Source organism: Nothobranchius furzeri, chromosome 4 (assembly GCF_043380555.1).
Source record: "Nothobranchius furzeri strain GRZ-AD chromosome 4, NfurGRZ-RIMD1, whole genome shotgun sequence".
Lineage (NCBI taxonomy): Eukaryota > Metazoa > Chordata > Actinopteri > Cyprinodontiformes > Nothobranchiidae > Nothobranchius > Nothobranchius furzeri.
The window spans coordinates 58,921,946-58,941,899 of record NC_091744.1 but is presented as its reverse complement, the minus strand read 5'-3'; the positions used below and the strand labels follow the sequence as shown (position 1 = coordinate 58,941,899).

The following is a 19,954-nucleotide window of genomic DNA, read 5'->3' as shown; positions in this document are numbered from 1 at the left end:
ATTCCATAAACTGGTAGAGCTCGACCAATTTTAATCATGATCATCTCGAATGAGCTGTAGGAGTTTGAGGATATAATTTGGCACAAAAAGTGTTTCTTAAAGATAACAGCTGTTCCTCCACCGCGGCCTGTGGTATGTGGAGCAGAGAAGAAAGAGCAGTCTTGAGGACAGAGCTCACGGAGATGAGTGACGTCATTTTCGCGCTGCCACGACTCAGAAATCCACAAAAAGTTTAATTTTTCGGTGCAGAACAGATCATTGAGGATTTGAGACTTGTTGGTGATGGAACGCGCGTTAATTAACATCATTTTTGCAGAGAAATCTGGCGGTGTGTGTACCGCAGGCTCCATAATGGCGGTCGGCTGGCGGGCTAGGCTACATAGCGACTCCAGGCTATGCCCGCGGGGGTTCTTTACCTTTAGGCAGCGTCCTGCATCAGGGGCACCATTTAGCAGCGAGATCAGCCCAACTCCGTTGAGTTTCTGTTGGATCTGCCACAACACAGCCGCAGAGCAGCGATCGGGAAGAGCTTCGCCTCTCAGGATCTTTCGGAGCTGAACGAAGAAGCCAGCTCTCAGTGCATCAGCGTTCTGGTTACTGTGACCCGGATTATAGCGTACTGTGTAGTCAAACACAGTCAATTCCGACACCCAGTGTTGTTCTGTAGCCCCAAGCTTGGCTGTACTCAAGTGACTGAGGGGGTTATTGTCTGCCCACACCACACACCTTTGGCCCAGGAGATATTCTCTGAATTTTTGTGTCATGGCCCATTTCATTGCCAGAAATTCAAGTTTCATTGAGCTATAATTCTTCTCAGCTGGGCAGAGACTTCTGTTGGCATAGGCAATAGGCCTCACTTTACCCTCCTGTTCTTGGGAGAGGACTGCTCCCAGTCCCTTGTGGCTGGCATCCACCTCTAGGATGAAAGGAGGGCTGAAGTTAGCATACACCAACACTGGTGAGGACACCAACCTTGCTTTAAGGTCCTGAAAGCTGTCTGCGGTCCGGGCGTTCCACTCATCTGTTAAAGCCATCTTCCCACCACGGTTTTTCTTTTTAGTGAAGTCAGTCACCAGCTGGTGGAGAGGGGCTGCTACGTTAGCAAACCCTTCGACGAACTGCCTGTAGGAGCTTGCAAACCCTAAAAATGATCTTAACTCTGGTGCCATCTTTGGTGTTGGCACTGCGGCCAGTTTCCTTGGGTCGATGGCAACTCCAGCAACTGACACCACACGACCCAGATACTGTACTTGGTGTTGAAAGAATCTGCATTTCTCCAGTTTGACCTTGAGCCCTTCTTGCTGCATTCGGCACAAAACCAAATCCAAATGGGTCACATGATCATCCACTGAAGAAGAAAAGACAACAATGTCATCCAAGTACAGCAACAGAGAGTGGCAATATTGGTCTCCAAACATCCTGTCCATCAGCCACTGGAAGGTACTGGGTACATTGCATAAACCAAAGGGCATTCTCTGGAATTCAAAAAGCCCAAATGGAGTACAGAACACAATCTTCATCTTGTCCTGCTCAGTCACTGCAACCTGATGGTAGCCGCTAGCCAAATCCATTTTGGAAAACCACTGAGCCCCTGAAAGCGCATCCAATGACTCTTCATTGCGGGGAAGGGGGAAAGCATCCTTCCTTGCTTTGTTGTTTAATAGCCTATAGTCCACACAGAGTCGTAGGCTGCCATCTTTCTTTTGAACTAGGACAATGGGGGAGGCAAACGGCCTGCAATTTTCTCTTACAACATTACTCTCCACCAATTGGTGAATGTGAGCCCTCACGTCATCATAATCCGAAGGGGATATACGCAGGGGTGGATTTAGGACTGAAGAAGATCCGGGGCTTAACACACACACACACACACACACACACACACACACACACACACACACACACACACACACACACACACACACACACACACACACACACACACACACGACACGCACTAGTCAACATCATATATATGGTAAATGGACTGTATTTGATATAGCGCCTTCTAGAGTCCTGGAACCCCCCAAGGCGCTTTACAACACAATCAGCCATTCACCCATTCGCACACACATTCACACACACTGGTGGGGATGAGCTACGATGTAGCCACAGCTCCCCTGGGGCACACTGACAGAGGCGAGGCTGCCGAGCACTGGCGCCACCGGTCCCTCCGACCACCACCAGCAGGCAAAGTGGGTTAAGTGTCTTGCCCAAGGACACAACAACAGCGACACTCGAGCGGGACTCGAACCTGCAACCTTCCGATTACGGGGGCGAGCACTTAACTCCTGTGCCACCGTCGCCCCAAATTACAAATCACAAATATTTTCAAATAAGACTCACAAACCTGAGTCAACACCAGTCTCTTCAAAGCTGGGGTTCTGTTGTGGTACTTTTGGTCTAAAAAAAACGCTTTTATGTCCATCTTTACATTTGCGTTTCAGGCAGACGCTGTGTCTCAATTCAGGGTCTGCATCCTTCGAAGGACCCAGCCCACCCGGCCGACGTGGGCTGCGTCCTCCGTCGGCCGGGTAGACCGGATGTTAACGGCTGTGAATTTGGACAGGCCTAGCCTTCATGAACTCCCTCGGCGAACGTTCCGTCGCCTAGTAACCGTGAAACCGCTGGGCAGAAGGGAGAAGGAACTTTAAACGATGGAGCTCGACGTTTAGCTTTTTAACCCCCAGAAACCCAAATTTAGAAAACAACTGGAAAATCTTTTTTTAACCTTTCACATGTTGTTCTAGGAGGCCAGATAAACGGGCCTATTTACACATTTTAACAGCCAATAGTTTTGCAGAACTGAACAATAGGACCTATTAGCAATGTAAATGTGGTTTTAAAAAGAAAAAAAAATGGGGAAGGTTTATTTTTGTAGACTTAAATCTGATGTTGTAATATTACAACCGTGGGTCTCTGGGGGTTAATCATTTCCTTGACTGTTGGAGAGCTAATTCAGAGAAAATACTTCAGACAAGCTGAGCCTGAGCAAAGATGTGATAATAGTTTTTAATACTTTCTAAGGGTCTCAATTTGACCAAAACCGATTTATCACCTTTTAAGACTTTAAGACCCAGCGGATACCCTCTAGTAAACAATTATCATTTGTAAACAAAAATAAAATTCAAGAGTTTAATGCAGAACTGATTTTATATAAATATTTCTTTTATATGTACATGTTTAATCTTCCTTAACCATTTTTTTCTAGCAAAGTAAAAAGCTGTCAAAGTTCTTCCTTCTCTCGTGTGCCCTCTGCTGCTCTGCCTCCCTCTGCAGCCTCATGTCCTCCCTGATCAGCTCCAGAAGCTGGTCATCGCTGTCACCTTCCCCTGGATGCCCATTTTCTCCAGAATAGTCCTAACAAACATGTAAAAAAAAACAGGAAGAGAAAAGAGGACAACGGGTTATTCCTTTCATGTTTTTGCAGAAAAAAATAAACTCAAACGAGTTTTTTAAAATATGAGATGTTATTGTACCTCCATGCCACAGCCGCCGAATACTTTGCTCCGGTGATCATGTGGTCCATCTCCGCCCTAAGCTTAATAAATTCCCTGGTTTTCTCTTTTGTTCCTAAAATACAAACTTCTATTAAAATCAGGGGGAAACGTAGCGGGAGAAGTACGACACCGAGCGCGGCCGAACATACGAGCCGAGACCGCAATACGAGCACTTTTACTGTTACATTTCTAACTAAAATAACATTCATGTATCACAAAAAGTCCTTAACCTAACAGTTTTCAAGTTTATACTGACATTTATAAGCGCAGTCCTCTCCGACAGCTCCCGCTTCACTGTCCGCCATTGTTTTTAAGTTTTTCTGCCGGCCGGCCCGCAAGGCATCTTGGGAAATGCTACCTATTGAAGGATACACCGGACCCATCCTTCATTCAGGCGAAAAGAAGGCCGGATTTGTCGACCGCATTTGAAGGAGTCTTCGAAGTGGGACAGGCCTAGTCGCGGCGCTGTGACGTAACCGGCCGACGAATCCGGCCGACGTAGGATGCAGACCCTGAATTGAGACACAGCCAGAGAGTGTAGAATAAGCCGGCTGCTGAAGGGCTTCTTCAGTAGTGGAGGCTCAGGCAGGCTGTATACAAACTACTGTCAGCTGCTCCCTCTCTGTTGGACTTTGGTACTGCATGTTACTTCCACGTTTTAGATCCGGGGCTTTTCATAAAACATTCGGGGCTTGAGCCCAAGTAACCAGGCGTAACGCCGCCCATGGGTATATGCCTATACCTCTGTCTAATTGGTGCGACATCAAGCAGGGGAATGTCATGGACCACTTAACTTGTGCACCCCAGGTCAGTGTCTGAAGCTGCAAAAACAGCCTTCAGTTCATATAGCATTGCCCTGGCTTTGTCTTGCTCTAATGCTGGGAGAGCGGAGAGGTCCAAGGACCTTATCTGTTCTCCTACAGAACTAACTGAAGCTTGTGGAGACGAGAGGCTAGCTGCAACAGTACAGGACTCTTGAATTACAGTTGAAATCCCCTTGAAAAGCTTATGTGGTTCTTTTCCTTGTCAAAACACAAGAGAATGAGACACTTTTATCCTCAACAACATGGGGCTTTATTGTGTAATACAGTTTCATACAACACCAGTTTTGGGACAGCGTCCAGCCAGGATCTGAGATAGCCTCCGGCTGAGTCTTCCAGCAAAGCCCTGTTTACTCCGAGAATGTATCTCAGTTATACCCTTTACTGACGTCATTCCTGCATATCTCAGGTAACGGGCCTCACATACACATGAATTAGAAACTGTTTGGGGAGACTTTCCCATACAACAAGACAGCTGGCGTCCGTTAAACACTGCTGATAATATTAGTCTTATTGGAAATTATGTAAGCTGAACACATTTATACCTCGCTTTGGACAAAAGCGTCTGCTAAATACATAAACATAAACATAAACTAAAAACAGGATGCTGATTCTCATGTACACAGCTTTTGGCCCCTACACTTACAATCCGTGCCTGACTTAAAACACCGATTGGGCGGTGAGGGTACAAGTCGACCGCAGTCTCACCAATGTTACATACTGGCACATACACTGTGCCACCCTTGATAGTAACCATTGCTGGGGAGACCAACACACACTCTTGAGAGGGACCGATCAATAACAACGGGTGCAATCAACACAGCTTCTGACTCACAGATTTTCTTGGAACATGTGGCAGCTACCCACTTAGCCATACCACCAGGTATATGCACAGGGCGTCTCCCCCTAACCCTGGCTAAACCTGTCCTTGGGGGTGCCAACTGGGTCTGTGCATGGTGGCAATGTTGAAAAGCCTGTTGCCACAGTGGTGAAATCTGCTGTGCAGTAGGATTGTTAAAGAGTTGCCCCCCCCTGTTGACCAAACAGCTGAAAATAGCACTCCCTAGTCACATTTATACCCAAAACCCCTGGGACAATAGGGAGAGGCCTTCGACCTGGAGGGTCTTTTACAATCGCCACACCCCTACAAGGTATTGTCTTTTCTAACACCTCTACCTGCAGCTCTACATAACCCACATAGGGAATTTCTAACCCACTGGCAGCCTGCAGTTGCAGCCAGCGGCAAGAACTACGGGTGTTATGGAAATGTTCTCTAAAGAACCCTTCTGTGACTGTAGTCACCATAAACCTTGTATCCAACAAGCACTTAACTGGAACCCCGCCCATTTTAACTGTCAGAAATGGACATGGTGCCACCAAGTCAGGGACAAGAGTTTGAGAAGTGGGAGTTGAAGCTAATAAGCCTTAGTCAGCCCCTCCCTCCCTCCCCCCTCTCCCTCCCCCCTCTTGGCTCAGCAGACCACCACATCATCCTGCTGGCCCCTGCTTACACCCCAGTCATCAAGAGGATTAAAAAGGTAACCAAAAGCACCCAGCAATGGACAGCGGAAAGTATCCTCACCCTACAAGGATGTTTTTAGGCCACTGACTGGGTCAGCCTTCTTTCTTCCTCTGATGACACCAACGATTGATTCGACAATCATACATCTCCTTCTGTGTAGACAGTATCATCCCCTCAAAAAAAGTCACCATCCACCCCAACAACAAACATTGGATCACCAAGGAGCTAAAGGAAATCCTTAACAAAAAAAAGAGGATTTTCTTTACCGGTTCTGCACAGGATAAGAAATAAGTCAACAGGGAGGTCAAGAGGGCCATAAAAGCTGCTAAACTGAGGTATAAACACACTGTGGAAAAAATTTTTACCACAGGGGACCTTCGCTCAGCCTGGCAGGGGCTCAAAACCATGGCTGCTGTGAATACTGTGGTCACTGCCTCCAGAACCATCCAGGTGGAAGGCAGCAACCCGACCTCCCTCCCTGATGACCTCAATGCTTTCTACACCAGGTTTGAGAGAGACAATATCACCCAGCTTGAGGAGTCCAGATCCTCACTCAAACCTGGCAGCTCTGCACTCACCTTCCAGACCGAGGACGTGGTGAGAGCCCTCAGGAGGACCAGGGAGAGGAGCTCACCCGGTCCTGACAACATCAGTAGTAGAGTTCTGAGGCACTGTGCAGAGCAGCTAGAAAGTGTGTTCCGGACTCTATTTCAACACTCACCTGACAGTCACACCGTCCCCCAGCTGTGGAAACCCTCCACAGTTATCCCTGTCCCAAAAAGAAGCAACCCAAAGTCTCCTAACAATCTTTGTCCTGTGGCGCTCACCTCCTTGGTGATGAAGGCCATGGAGAAGATCATAAAAGAGCACATTGTAAGAGCAACTGAGCCCCTGATGGATCCACTCCAGTTTGCTTATCGTGCACGCAGAGGCACCGATGATGCAAAAATCTTCATCCTGGACTCCATCCACAAACATCTGGAGCTCCCTGACTCCTCCGCCAGACTTCTGTTTGACTTTTCATCAGCATTCAACACTCTGCAGCCTCACATCTTGGCTACTGAACTTTCCTCCCAATTTCATTTGGATGACCAGTTAACCCTGTGGATATTGGACTTTCTAACCAACAGGACTCAGAAAATTTGGGTCAACAACTGTCTCTCCGGTCTCTGTTCCACCTCCACCGGATCCCCCCAGGGCTGTGTGCTCTCCCCCCTGCTCTACATCCTCCACACCGAGGACTACAGATCCACACATCCCAACTGTCACCTGGTGACATACGCTGATGATACGTTTCCCGCATCCTGAACCACAGTATGGACTACAGCAGGTGGGGGACCCAGTGACTCCAATCTTGTGTTACATTTCCTGGCATAATGACTCGGCTTCTGACAATGTCTGCACAGGACTGTGTCAGGGTGTTTAGACCTAGTTGTAATTCAGGGGGCTGTTTGCAATGCCAGGAGACCCTGGGTCAGCTGGTTAATCCATTCCTGCTGTTGTTTTAACAACTCTTTTAACTCTGTGATCTCTGTGCAACCTGAAACACAAGGTGCAACACCCCCAGAGCACTGAACAACACTAAAGGATGGAACAGAATGGCTTCCACCCCTAGGTCTACCCCTCCCGCTTCAGCTCGCACCTCTAACAGTGTACAAGTTGGGGACTGTCGCACAAACCGTTTTAGTTCCTTACGAAGATTTGGATCATAAACATGCTCGACAAACTGGTCTCTAAGAAGGGTGAGGCAGATACCTACCCCCGTGGGGGCACACCGTTCAACATTTTCCATGAGACACCAAAGAGCACACGAAAACTCCTGCAACAATTCTTCCTCTCGATCTTGTCTGGAGAAAAAGCTCTGTTGCAGAGAAACATATGATTTAGAACAGCCATACAACTCTTCGAGAACAGTGAAAATCTTATCATGATCTTCCCTCTCTGCTCTTGGTCTGTATCTGATCTCATCTTTAGCTTCTCCCTCTAAATGATCATATACAAAATAGGCTTGATCAACAGGTTGTAAACTTCTAGTTCTCAATGTTGCCTTAATCTCCTCCACCCAATCTTCTACTGTGATCCCAGAGGTGCCCGTAAAAACTGGACATTTCCTTTCTATAGAAATGTGCAGCAAATATTCTACAGGAACAGTACTAGGGAGAGCAGAGTGGGAATCACTAAATAAAGAAAAAAAGTATAAAAGTAACTGACGATCACATACGCTCTATATCTTTGCGCAGTGGCAGTATCATAGCCTATGAGGTTCATCCGAGGCGTGATTATTGCTAGTTGAAAACTTTACCCAATACCACGCCTTGGTGATTTGAAATATAATCATCAAAGGCAATTTTTAACAGTCTCTATGGAGACTGGTTGTGATGTTGAAATTCAGTGTTTTAATGCTTGGAAACCTGTGTGGGATAGGTTTGACTTACTTAAGTTGTATTTGTTTCGTGTTCATTGCACCGATTGACCCTACTTTTAGAATCTGGTTTTTCAGAAAGGTCAAGAGGTGAACCAATGTTTTTTTACCTTGCTGATATTTGGACATTTACATTAGCTTCGATAATATTATTTAAATCTCTTTTTTATGGATGCAAACTGTAATTCACTGCAATTTGAAGGCCATTATGCAACCATGGCAGTAGGTGTTAAAACCATGACCCAGAGGTGGCTGAACCAGATAAAAGTAACTGACGATCACACAACCACTTTATCCTTGCGCAGTGGCAGTATTATAGCCTATGAGGTTCATCTGACGTGTGATTATTGCTAGTTGAAAACTTTACCCAATACCCACCTTGGTGATTTGAAATATAATCGTCAAAGGCTATTTTTGACAGTCTCAATGGAGACTTATTGTGATATTGAAAATCAGTGTTAAAATGCTTGGAAACCTGTGTTGGATTGTTTTTGACTTACTTAAGTTGTAATTGTTTTGCTTTCATTGCACCAAATGACCCTACTGTTTAAATGTGGTTTTTCAGAAAGGTTAAGAGGTAAACCAATGTTTTTTTTACCTTGCTGATATTAGGCACGTTTACATTTGCAATATTATTTAAAGCTCTTTTATGGATGTAAACTGTAAGACTTGCTGTGATGTTAAAATTCAGTGTTTTAATGCTTGAATACCCGTGTTTGATTGTTTTTCATTAACTTAAGTTAAAAATGTTTTGTGTTCATTGCACCTAATGACCCTACTGTTTTAAGGTGGTCTTTCATGAAGGTAGTCAGGTAAACCTATGCTTTTTTAACTTGCTGATATTTGGCCATTTGCATTAGCAATATTAATTAAAGCTTTTTTATGGATGTAAACTGTAATTCACTGATATTTGAAGACCATTAGGCAACCATGGCAGTGGGTGTTGAAACCATGACCCAGAGGTGGCTGAACCAGATAAAAGTAACTGACAATCACATAAACTCTATATCTTTGCGCAGTGGCAGTATCATAGCCTATGAGGTGCATCCGAGGCGTGATTATTGTTAGTTGAAAACTTTACCCAATACCCCGCCTTGGTGATTTGAAATATAATCATCAAAGGCAATTTTTGACAGTCTCTATGGAGACTTGTTGTGATGTTGAAATTCAGTGTTTTAATGCTTGGAAACCTATGTTGGACAGGTTGGACTTACTTAAGATGTAATTGATTTGTGTTCATTGCACCCAATGACCCTACTGTTAGAATCTGGTTTTTCAGAAAGGTCTAGAGGTGAACCAATGTTTTTTTTACCTTGCTGATATTTGGACACTTACATTAGCTTCCATAATATTATTTAAAGCTCTTTTTATGGATGCAAACTGTAATTCACTGCAATTTGAAGGCCATTATGCAACCATGGCAGTAGGTGTTGAAACCATGAACCAGAGGTGGCTGAACCAGGTAAAAGTAACTGACGATCACACACTCACTTTAACCATGCGCAGTGGCAGTATCATAGGTTCATCTGAAGTGTGATTATTGATAGTTGAAAACTTTACCCAATACCCCACCTTGGTGATTTGAAATATAATCGTCAAAGGCAATTTTTGACAGTCTCTATGGAGACTTATTGTGATATTGAAAATCAGTGTTTTAACGCTTGGAAACCTGTGTTGGATTGTTTTTGATTTACTTAAGTTGTAATTGTTTTGTTTTCATTGCACCAAATGACCCTACTGTTTAAATGTGGTTTTTAAGAAAGGTTAAGAGGTAAACCAATGTTTTTTTAACTTGCTGATATTTGGCGCGTTTACATTTGCAATATTATTTAAAGCTTTTTTTATGGATGTAAACTGTAATTCACTGATATTTGAAGGCCATTAGGCAACCATGGCAGTGGGTGTTGAAACCATGACCCAGAGGTAGCTGAACCAGATAAAAGTAACTGACGATCACATACGCTGTATATCTTTGCGCAGTGGCAGTATCATAGCCTATGAGATTCATCCGAGGCGTGATTATTGCTAGTTGAAAACTTTACCCAATACCCGGCCCTGGTGATTTGAAATATAATCATCAAAGGCAATTTTTGACAGTCGCTATGGAGACTTGTTGTGATGTTGAAGTTCAGTGTTTTAATGCTTGGAAACCTGTGTTGGACAGGTTTTACTTACTTAAGTTGTAATTGTTTTGTGTTCATTGCACCCAAAGGCCCTACTGTTAGAATCTGGTTTTTCAGAAAGGTCAAGAGGTGAACTAATGTTATTTTTACCTTGCTGATATTTGGACACTTACATTAGCTTCGATAATATTATTTAAAGCTCTTTTAATGGATGCAAACTGTAATTCACTGCAATTTGAAGGCCATTATGCAACCATGGCAGTAGGTGTTGAAACCATGACCCAGAGGTGGCTGAACCAGATAAAAGTAACTGACGATCACACACCCACTTTAATCATGCGCAGTGACAGTATCATAGTCTATGAGGTTCATCTGAGGTGTGATTATTGCTAGTTGAAAATTTTACCCAATACCTTGCCTTGGTGATTTGAAATATAATCGTCAAAGGCAATGTTAGACAGTCTCTATGGAGACTTGTTGTGATATTGAAAATCAGTGTTTTAACGCTTGGAAATCTGTGTTATATTGTTTTTGACTTTATTAAGTTGTGATTCTTTTGTTTACATTGCACCAAATGACCCTACTGTTTGAATGTGGTTTTTCAGAAAGGTTAAGAGGAAAACCAATGTTTTTTTAACTTGCTGATATTTGGCGCGTTTACATTTGCAATATTATTTAAAGCTGTTTTATGGATGTAAACTGTAATTCACTGATACTTGAAAGCCATTAGACAACCATGGCAGTGGGTGTTGAAACCATGACCCAGAGGTGGCTGAACCAGATAAAAGTAACTGACGATCACACAACCACTTTAACCTTGCGCAGTGGCAGTATTATAGATTATGAGATTCATCTGACGTGTGATTATTGCTAGTTGAAAACTTTACCCAATACCCTGCCTTGATGATTTGAAATAAAATCGTCAAAGGCAAATTCTGACAGTCTCTATGGAGACTTATTGTGATATTGAAAATCAGTGTTAAAACGCTTGGAAACCTGTGTTGGATTGTTTTAGACTTACTTAAGTTGTAATTGTTTTGCTTTCATTGCACCAAATGACCCTACTGTTTAAATGTGGTTTTTCAGAAAGGTTAAGAGGTAAACCAATGTTTTTTTTTTACCTTGCTGATATTTGGCACGTTTACATTTGCAATATTATTTAAAGCTCTTTTATGGATGTAAACTGTATGACTTGCTGTGATGTTAAAATTAAGTGTTTTAATGCTTGAATACCTGTGTTTGATTGTTTTTCATTAACTTAAGTTAAAAATGTTTTGTGTTCATTGCACCTAATGACCCTACTATTTTAAGGTGGTCTTTCAGGAAGGTAGTCAGGTAAACCTATGCTTTTTTAACTTGCTGATATTTGGCCATTTACATTAGCAATATTAATTAAAGCTTTTTTATGGATGTTAACTGTAATTCAGTGATATTTGAAGGCCATTAGGCAACCATGGCAGTGGGTGTTGAAACCATGACCCAGAGGTGGCTGAACCAGATAAAAGTAACTGACAATCACATATGCTCTATCTTTGCGCAGTGGCAGTATCATAGCCTATGAGGTTCATCCGAGGCGTGATTATTGCTAGTTGAAAACTTTACCCAATACCCCGCCTTGGTGATTTGAAATATAATCATCAAAGGCAATTTTTGACAGTCTCTATGGAGACTTGTTGTGATGTTGAAATTCAGTGTTTTAATGCTTGGAAACCTATGTTGGACTGGTTTGACTTACATAATTTGTAATTGTTTTGTGTTCATTGCACCCAATGACCCTACTGTTAGAATCTGGTTTTTCAGAAAGGTCAAGAGGTGAACCAATGTTTTTTTTACCTTGCTGATATTTGGACACTTACATTAGCTTCGATAATATTATTTAAAGCTCTTTTTATGGATGCAAACTGTAATTCACTGCAATTTGAAGGCCATTATGCAACCATGGCAGTAGGTGTTGAAACCATGCACCAGAGGTGGCTGAACCAGGTAAAAGTAACTGACGATCACACACTCACTTTAACCATGCGCAGTGGCAGTATTAGAGGTTCACCTGAGGTGTTGATTATTGCTAGTTGAAAACTTTACCCAATACCCCGCCTTGGTGATTAGAAATATAATCGTCAAAGGCAATTTTTGACAGTCTCTATGGAGACTTGTTGTGATATTGAAAATCAGTGTTTTAACGCTTGTAAACCTGTTTTGGATTGTTTTTGGCTTACTTAAGTTGTAATTGCTTCGTTTTCATTGCACCAAATGACCCTACTGTTTAAATGTGGTTTTTAAGAAAAGTTAAGAGGTAAACCAATGTTTTTTTTTACCTTGCTGATATTTGGCCATTTACATTAGCAATATTATTTAAAGCTTTTTTTATGGATGTAAACTGTAATTCACTGATATTTGAAGGCCATTAGGCAACCATGGCAGTGGGTGTTGAAACCATGACCCAGAGGTGGCTGAACCAGATAAAAGTAACTGACAATCACATACACTCTATATCTTTGCGCAGTGGCAGTATCATAGCCTATGAGGTTCATCCGAGGCGTGATTATTGCTAGTTGAAAACTTTACCTAATACCCCGCCTTGGTTATTTGAAATATAATCGTCAAAGGCAATGTTTGACAGTCTCTATGGAGACTTATTGTAATGTTGAAGTTCAGTGTTTTAATGCTTGGAAACCGGTGTTGGACAGGTTTTACTTACTTAAGTTGTACTTGTTTGGTGTTCATTGCACCCAAAGGCCCTACTGTTAGAATCTGGTTTTTCAGAAAGGTCAAGAGGTGAACCAATGTTTTTTTTTACCTTGCTGATATTTGGACACTTACATTAGCTTCGATAAAATTATTTAAAGCTCTTTTTATGGATGCAAACTAATCCACTGCAATTTAAAGGCCATTATGCAAACATGGCAGTAGGTGTTGAAACCATGACCCAGAGGTGGCTGAACCAGATCAAAGTAACTGACGATCACACACTCACTTTAACTATGCGCAGTGACAGTATCATAGCCTATGAGGTTCATCTGAGTTGTGATTATTGTTAGTTGAAAACTTTACCCAATACCCTACCTTGGTGATTTGAAATATAATCGTCAAAGGCACTGTTAGACCGACTCTATGGAGACTTGTTGTGCTATTGAAAATCAGTGTTTTAAAGCTTGGAAACCTGTGTTGGATTGTTTTTGACTTACCTAAGATGTAATTGTTTTGTTTTCATTGCACCAAATGACCCTACTGTTTAAATGTGGTTTTTCAGAAAGGTTAAGAGGTAAAACAATGTTTTTTTTATCTTGCTGATATTTGACCATTGACATTAGCAATATTATTTAAAGTTTTTTTATGGATGTAAACTGTAATTCACTGATATTTGAAGGCCATTAGGCAGCCATGGCAGTGGGTGTTGAAACCATGACCCAGAGGTGACTGAACCAGATAAAAGTAACTGACGATCACATACGCTGTATATCTTTGCGCAGTGGCAGTATCATAGCCTATGAGGTTCATCCCAGGTGTAATTATTGCTAGTTGAAAACTTTACCCAATACCCTGCCTTGGTGATTTGAAATATAATTGTCAAAGGCAATTTTTGTCAGTCTTCATGGAGACTTGTTGGGATGTTGAGGTCTAATTCACACATAGCCGGGTTTTTTTAAAAACGAATATCTGCCCCTCCAAAAACTTACATCCACACTACCTCATTAAAAAAAAACTGTCCACACGTTCCCAGATAAATACGTTGTTATGGAAATGCCAGACCTGTAGGCGGCAGTACTTCCCCCGTTCTTAACCTTGTCCTTCGTCTGTGGTCTTCGCAAGGAGCGGTAATTCCGCTTGCAAAAACAAACAAGCAAAAAGCGCTTGGACAATTGATAAAGCGAGCGCAGCTCTGAGGGCATCCATGCTGTCGGCTAGTGTAAACACAGGTCGCACACGTGATGTCAGCATTTTTTTTTTGTAGCGGAAAGTGACGTTGCGGACCTTAAAACTCCGGTTTTGTCTGTCCACACGCAGACACCCAAAACGGAGAAAACGCAGATCTTCACTTTGGCCGGAGTTTTTAAAAAGATCCGTTTTCGTGTGAAAAAACTACGTTTTCGTGTGGATGACAGGCCAAAACGTAGAAAAATATCTACGTTTTGGCAGATCCCTGGCTATGTGTGGACAGGGCCTGAAAATCAGTGTTTTAACGCTTGGAAACCTGTGTTGGATTGTTTTTTACTTACTTAAGTTGTAAGTGTTTTGTTTTCATTGCACCAAATGACCCTACTGTTTAAATGTGGTTTTTAAGAAAGGTTAAGAGGTAAACCAATGTTTTTTTACCTTGCTGATATTTGGCCATTTACATTAGCAATATTATTTAAAGCTTTTTTATGGATGTAAACTGTAATTCACTGATATTTGAAGGCTATTAGGCAACCATGGCAGTGGGTGTTGAAACCATGACCCAGAGGTAGCTGAACCAGATAAAAGTAACTGACGATCACATACGCTGTATATCTTTGCGCAGTGGCAGTATCATAGCCTATGAGGTTCATGTGAGGTGTGATTATTACTAGTTGAAAACTTTACCCAATACCCGGCCTTGGGGATTTGAAATATTATCATCAACGGCAATTTTTGACTGTCTCTATGGAGACTTGTTGTGATGTTGAAGTTCAGTGTTTTAATGCTTGGAAACCTGTGTTGGACAGGTTTTACTTACTTAAGTTGTAAATGTTTTGTGTTCATTGCACCCAATGGCCCTACTGTTAGAATCTGGTTTTTCAGAAAGGTCAAGAGGTGAACCAATGTTTTTTTTTTACCTTGCTGATATTTGGACACGTACATTAGCTTCGATAATATTATTTAAAGCTCTTTTTATGGATGCAAACTGTAATTCACTGCAATTTAAAGGCCATTATGCAACCATGGCAGTAGGTGTTGAAACCATGACCCAGAGGTGGCTGAACCAGATAAAAGTAACTGAGGATCACACACTCACTTTAACCAAGCACAGTGGCAGTTCTTAGCCTATGAGGTTCATCTGAGGTGTGATTATTGCTAGTTGAAGACTTTACCCAATACCCCGCCTTGGTGATTTGAAATATAATCGCCAAAGGCAATGTTAGACAGTCTCTATGGAGACTTGTTGTGATACTGAAAATCAGTGATTTAATGCTTGCAAACCGGTGTTGGATTGTTCTTGACTTACTTAAGTTGTAATTGTTTTGATTTAATTGCACCAAATGACCCTACTGTTTAAATGTGGTTTTTCAGAAAGGTTAAAGCCGGGCGTACACTGTGCGACTTTTTCACTTTTTTGAGCCGATTTTCCAGTCGTGCGAGAAGCACGACATCGGGGCGAGTTTTGCGCCGAGCGGTCGTGTAGTGTACAGGGGGATACGAGAGGCGATTAACACCACGTGACCAGCCGCCGATCAGCAGTCGTGAGGTCGCAGGGACTTCTGGTGTGTTTAATATTTCGCTCGTCCCTCGTGAGGGTATCGCACTGTTGAAGCGGCGCTGCGAGCAGCTACGATCCAAAAAGTATCAGAACCGCTCACGGCGCATGCGCGTGCAATCCTGCATCAACGCCGGCCGGTCGCTCGCTATTTCCCTAATAACACACGCTGTTCGTTTTTGTTTCTACACGTTTTTTTACTCACAAAGATTGTCAAGAAAGCGTGTTTGTCGTGTTCATGTCAAATTAAACTGATCACAAAACACAGATTCACTTTCTTTATTTCGTTTCCTCATCCAACCCCCATAAATCCCTGTGTGTCCTCCTGCAGCACTCCCGAAGGACAACAGGCAAGACAAAAAAGTCTGACGTGTTGAGTAAAAACTGCTATTTTTAGCACATTTTTAGGGCCGACGTGTTGATACCAGACGTACAGTGTGAGCAGTTAGGTCGCATGCGAGAACTGGGTCGTACAGTGTGAGCGCATGACTCGTGAGATCTGCCCTGCGAGGAAGTCGTACAGTTTGAGCTGAAGCTGAACGCTGCGAGTGAAAAAGTCGCACAGTGTACGCCCGGCTTACGAGGTAAAACAATGTTTTTTTTTATCTTGCTGATATTTGGCCATTGACATTAGCAATATTATTTAAAGTTTTTTTATGGATGTAAACTGTAATTCACTGATATTTGAAGGCCATTAGGCAGCCATGGCAGTGGGTGTTGAAACCATGACCCAGAGGTGACTGAACCAGATAAAAGTAACTGACGATCACATACGCTCTATATCTTTGCGCAGTGGCAGTATCATAGCCTATGAGGTTCATCCGAGGTGTGATTATTGCTAGTTGAAAACTTTACCCAATACCCCGCCTTGGTGATTTGAAATATAATTGTCAAAGCCAATTATTGTCAGTCTCTATGGAGACTTGTTGGGATGTTGAGGTCTAATTCACACATAGCCGGGTTTTTTTAAAAACAAATATCCGCCCCTCCAAAAACTTACATCCACACTACCTCATTTAAAAAAAACTGTCCACACGTTCCCAGATAAATACGTTGTTATGGACATGCCAGACCTGTAGGCGGCAGTACTTCCCCCGTTCTTAACCTTGTCCTTCGTCTGTGGTCTTCGCAAGGAGCGGTAATTCCGCTTGCAAAAACAAACAAGCAAAAAGCGCTTGGACAATTGATAAAGCGAGCGCAGCTCTGAGGGCATCCATGCTGTCGGCTAGTGTAAACACAGGTCGCACACGTGATGCAGCTTTTTTTTTTTGTAGCGGAAAGTGACGTTGCGGACCTTAAAACTCCCGTTTTGTCTGTCCACACGCAGACACCCAAAACGGAGAAAACGCAGATCTTCACTTTGGCCGGAGTTTTTAAAAAGATCCGTTTTCGTGTGAAAAAACTACGTTTTCGTGTGGATGACAGGCCAAAACGTAGAAAAATATCTACGTTTTGGCCTGTCATCCACACGAAAACGTAGTTTTTTCACATTTAAACAGTAGGGTCATTTGGTGCAATGAAAACAAAACAATTACAACTTAAGTAAGTAAAAAACAATCCAACACAGGTTTCCAAGCGTTAAAACACTGATTTTCAGGCCCTGTCCACACATAGCCAGGGATCTGCCAAAACGTAGAAAAATATCTACGTTTTGGCAGATCCCTGGCTATGTGAAGGCCATTAGGCAACCATGGCAGTGGGTGTTGAAACCATGACCCAGAGGTGGCTGAACCAGATAAAAGTAACTGACGATCACATACGCTCTATATCTTTGTAAAGTGGCAGTATCATAGCCTATGAGGTTCATCCGAGGCGTGATTATTGCTAGTTAAAAACTTTACCCAATACCCCGCCTTGGTGATTTGAAATATAATCATCAAAGGCAATTTTTCACAGTCTCTATGGAGACTTGTTGTGATGTTGAAATTCAGTGTTTTAATGCTTGGAAACCTATGTTGGACAGGTTTGACTTACATAAATTGTAATTGTTTTGTGTTCATTGCACCCAACGGCCCTACTGTTAGAATCTGGTTTTTCAGAAAGGTCAAGAGGTGAACCAATGTTTTTTTTTTTACCTTGCTGATATTTGGACACTTACATTAGCTTTGATAATATTATTGTGCGGTCAAAATCATGATCATACAGCATATTTAGATTGAAATAAAAACTAAAATAAAAATATAAAAAAGAATGGAAAAAATATGTAAAAATAAAGAAAATAAATAAGACACACGGGGTAGGTGGTAGATGAAACAGCTGGAACTAATTAAGGTCAGTGCGCGCGTCGCTCCACGTCTCAGAACGTCACCGTGCATTTCCTGCCTGAAATGTTTTATGTAGGACATGTCAGGAGAGAGAACTGTTTGTGAAAGTTCCTAGAGGAAGCACTAACGTGGTGATCCTCCGAAGCGGTAAATGACACTCATCTAAAGACTGGAAAGGCAGCCGGTAAGACGCAGATTTGTAACGCGTGTGCGCATGCCGATCAGCTGATGTGTGATGTTAAGCGCAGCTCGGAGCTGTGGTCTCCGGTGCGCATCATAAATGTTTGTGTCGGGTGTTTAGAAGTCAGTTTGATGTTTGATTGTTAATAAGTTACTTCAAACCTGCTCATTATTTGATGTTGTTATGTAAGAGTGAAACAAATAGCTGAAGTGATGAATTTAAGTGAGTTTGGGTCCGAATGAATTAATATATCCGAATGAATTAATGATATATCCGAATGAATTAATGATATATATATATATATATATATATATATATATATATATATATATATATATATATATATATATATATATATTCGTGCTAACATTTATAAATGAATATCACATTGAAATCACACATTTTATGAATGGCTGTTTATAATGAAATGTTACACAATTTACACTGTTTCTTAGCACACACAATGTTTTTGTTTAAGGTTTTTCACCTGCTCGTAGGCTTTGCCTTGCTTCGTGCTTCGTCATCCCCTATTTCCGTCTTGGATAATATGAAACGGAAGTGAAATAAAGGAAAATGAAAAGTGAAGCCATGAAGTCCTGAGTGGAATCCTGCTTATTTCTCCAGTAGATGATCCCTGTTAAGTGGGGATTGTGTCACCTAACAGAGGAACTTAACAGTGAAAAACCGGTCTCTACGCATCAACAAAGAAGAATCGAAATGGATGAGTCAGAGAAATCCGTTGAACAACTGAAGGCCGAGAGAACATCAGCAAAAAGATCTTTCTCACGTTTGGTTAATACCATAACCAGAACATACAAGGATATGTCTGAGGAAGAGCTCAAAGCCAGCTTCAGTAAGCTTAGCTTGCAGGCTGAGAAAGTAATGACTGCAAATGATGAAGTGGAGGCGGGACTCATCGCAAAGTTGGAGGCTGAGCTGGACTCTGAAGGGGATGTAGCGTTAACAGAACAACAAAAGGCCGACATAGAAAAAACTGCAGAGGAATGCGAGTCAAAGCTTACAGAAAGTAAAGCCCTTCTTCTAAATGCTTTGTGGGATAATTTTGGATACACTGAATTGACTACAGCATTCCAAATAGCAGAAACCGAGTGTGAACGTGCCGCCGCTGTGAGTCCAGATAGCAGCCAGGAGGCATATAACCTCATTCTCACTCACTTACAAGATGTGGCACGATCTGGAAAATAATTATATGCCCAGTGGAAGCGGTGGATTCCATCGCATGACCAAGAAGAATTTCAGGGTCGGTTCAAAGCTCTTGAACTAACAATCCCAAGGCTAATCTCCAGAAAGGCTGACTTCATAAAAAGAAGGGATTCAGAAGAAAGGGTGATGACTTTACACACACATCTTACAACACCTGCTATTAAACTAAAGCCAGTGGCTCTGCCTAAGTTTGGAGGAAATAAACGAGACTTTCACAGATGGAGGAAGGAGTGGGAAGCCCTTCAAAAGCAGGGTGAACCAACTGGTTCTCAGGAGGTGAAGAAGCTTCAGTTACTGGACAGTCTTGATGAGAAAATAACAAGAAACCTTCATCTTAACACTTATCACACTGTAGAAGAAATCCTTCGTGTTTTGGAGAACCGTTTCGGCAACCAAACGGTTATCGCTATTGAAATAGTAGAGGAACTTCAAAGAATTCCACCTGTAAGGAATTATCAACCAA

At 42.3% G+C, this 19,954-nt stretch overlaps 15 non-coding genes and 1 pseudogene across 15 annotated transcripts; all 16 read left to right on the top strand.

Moving 5' to 3' along the window:
- The first annotated feature begins 8,071 nt into the window (after positions 1-8,071).
- Positions 8,072-8,212, top strand: LOC129153707 (U4 spliceosomal RNA). Its single transcript, XR_008559682.1, has one exon. It is a non-coding gene; the product is annotated as a U4 spliceosomal RNA (small nuclear RNA).
- A 346-nt stretch (positions 8,213-8,558) lies between these two features.
- LOC129153742 (U4 spliceosomal RNA) lies at positions 8,559-8,698 on the top strand. The gene has a single exon (XR_008559717.1). It is a non-coding gene; the product is annotated as a U4 spliceosomal RNA (small nuclear RNA).
- A 574-nt stretch (positions 8,699-9,272) lies between these two features.
- On the top strand, positions 9,273-9,413 carry LOC129153709 (U4 spliceosomal RNA). The gene has a single exon (XR_008559684.1). It is a non-coding gene; the product is annotated as a U4 spliceosomal RNA (small nuclear RNA).
- A 346-nt stretch (positions 9,414-9,759) lies between these two features.
- LOC129153680 (U4 spliceosomal RNA) lies at positions 9,760-9,892 on the top strand (annotated as a pseudogene).
- A 341-nt stretch (positions 9,893-10,233) lies between these two features.
- Positions 10,234-10,374, top strand: LOC129153734 (U4 spliceosomal RNA). The gene has a single exon (XR_008559709.1). It is a non-coding gene; the product is annotated as a U4 spliceosomal RNA (small nuclear RNA).
- A 346-nt stretch (positions 10,375-10,720) lies between these two features.
- On the top strand, positions 10,721-10,861 carry LOC129153750 (U4 spliceosomal RNA). Its single transcript, XR_008559725.1, has one exon. It is a non-coding gene; the product is annotated as a U4 spliceosomal RNA (small nuclear RNA).
- A 340-nt stretch (positions 10,862-11,201) lies between these two features.
- Positions 11,202-11,342, top strand: LOC129153751 (U4 spliceosomal RNA). The gene has a single exon (XR_008559726.1). It is a non-coding gene; the product is annotated as a U4 spliceosomal RNA (small nuclear RNA).
- A 574-nt stretch (positions 11,343-11,916) lies between these two features.
- Positions 11,917-12,057, top strand: LOC129153677 (U4 spliceosomal RNA). The gene has a single exon (XR_008559655.1). It is a non-coding gene; the product is annotated as a U4 spliceosomal RNA (small nuclear RNA).
- Positions 12,058-12,403: 346 nt separating this feature from the next.
- LOC129153679 (U4 spliceosomal RNA) lies at positions 12,404-12,537 on the top strand. Its single transcript, XR_008559657.1, has one exon. It is a non-coding gene; the product is annotated as a U4 spliceosomal RNA (small nuclear RNA).
- Positions 12,538-12,879: 342 nt separating this feature from the next.
- Positions 12,880-13,020, top strand: LOC129153717 (U4 spliceosomal RNA). Its single transcript, XR_008559692.1, has one exon. It is a non-coding gene; the product is annotated as a U4 spliceosomal RNA (small nuclear RNA).
- Positions 13,021-13,365: 345 nt separating this feature from the next.
- LOC129153691 (U4 spliceosomal RNA) lies at positions 13,366-13,506 on the top strand. Its single transcript, XR_008559668.1, has one exon. It is a non-coding gene; the product is annotated as a U4 spliceosomal RNA (small nuclear RNA).
- A 340-nt stretch (positions 13,507-13,846) lies between these two features.
- Positions 13,847-13,987, top strand: LOC129153739 (U4 spliceosomal RNA). The gene has a single exon (XR_008559714.1). It is a non-coding gene; the product is annotated as a U4 spliceosomal RNA (small nuclear RNA).
- An 890-nt stretch (positions 13,988-14,877) lies between these two features.
- LOC129153748 (U4 spliceosomal RNA) lies at positions 14,878-15,018 on the top strand. Its single transcript, XR_008559723.1, has one exon. It is a non-coding gene; the product is annotated as a U4 spliceosomal RNA (small nuclear RNA).
- A 348-nt stretch (positions 15,019-15,366) lies between these two features.
- On the top strand, positions 15,367-15,506 carry LOC129153684 (U4 spliceosomal RNA). Its single transcript, XR_008559661.1, has one exon. It is a non-coding gene; the product is annotated as a U4 spliceosomal RNA (small nuclear RNA).
- Positions 15,507-16,603: 1,097 nt separating this feature from the next.
- On the top strand, positions 16,604-16,744 carry LOC129153729 (U4 spliceosomal RNA). Its single transcript, XR_008559704.1, has one exon. It is a non-coding gene; the product is annotated as a U4 spliceosomal RNA (small nuclear RNA).
- Positions 16,745-17,589: 845 nt separating this feature from the next.
- LOC129153727 (U4 spliceosomal RNA) lies at positions 17,590-17,730 on the top strand. The gene has a single exon (XR_008559702.1). It is a non-coding gene; the product is annotated as a U4 spliceosomal RNA (small nuclear RNA).
- The last annotated feature ends 2,224 nt before the right edge of the window (positions 17,731-19,954 follow it).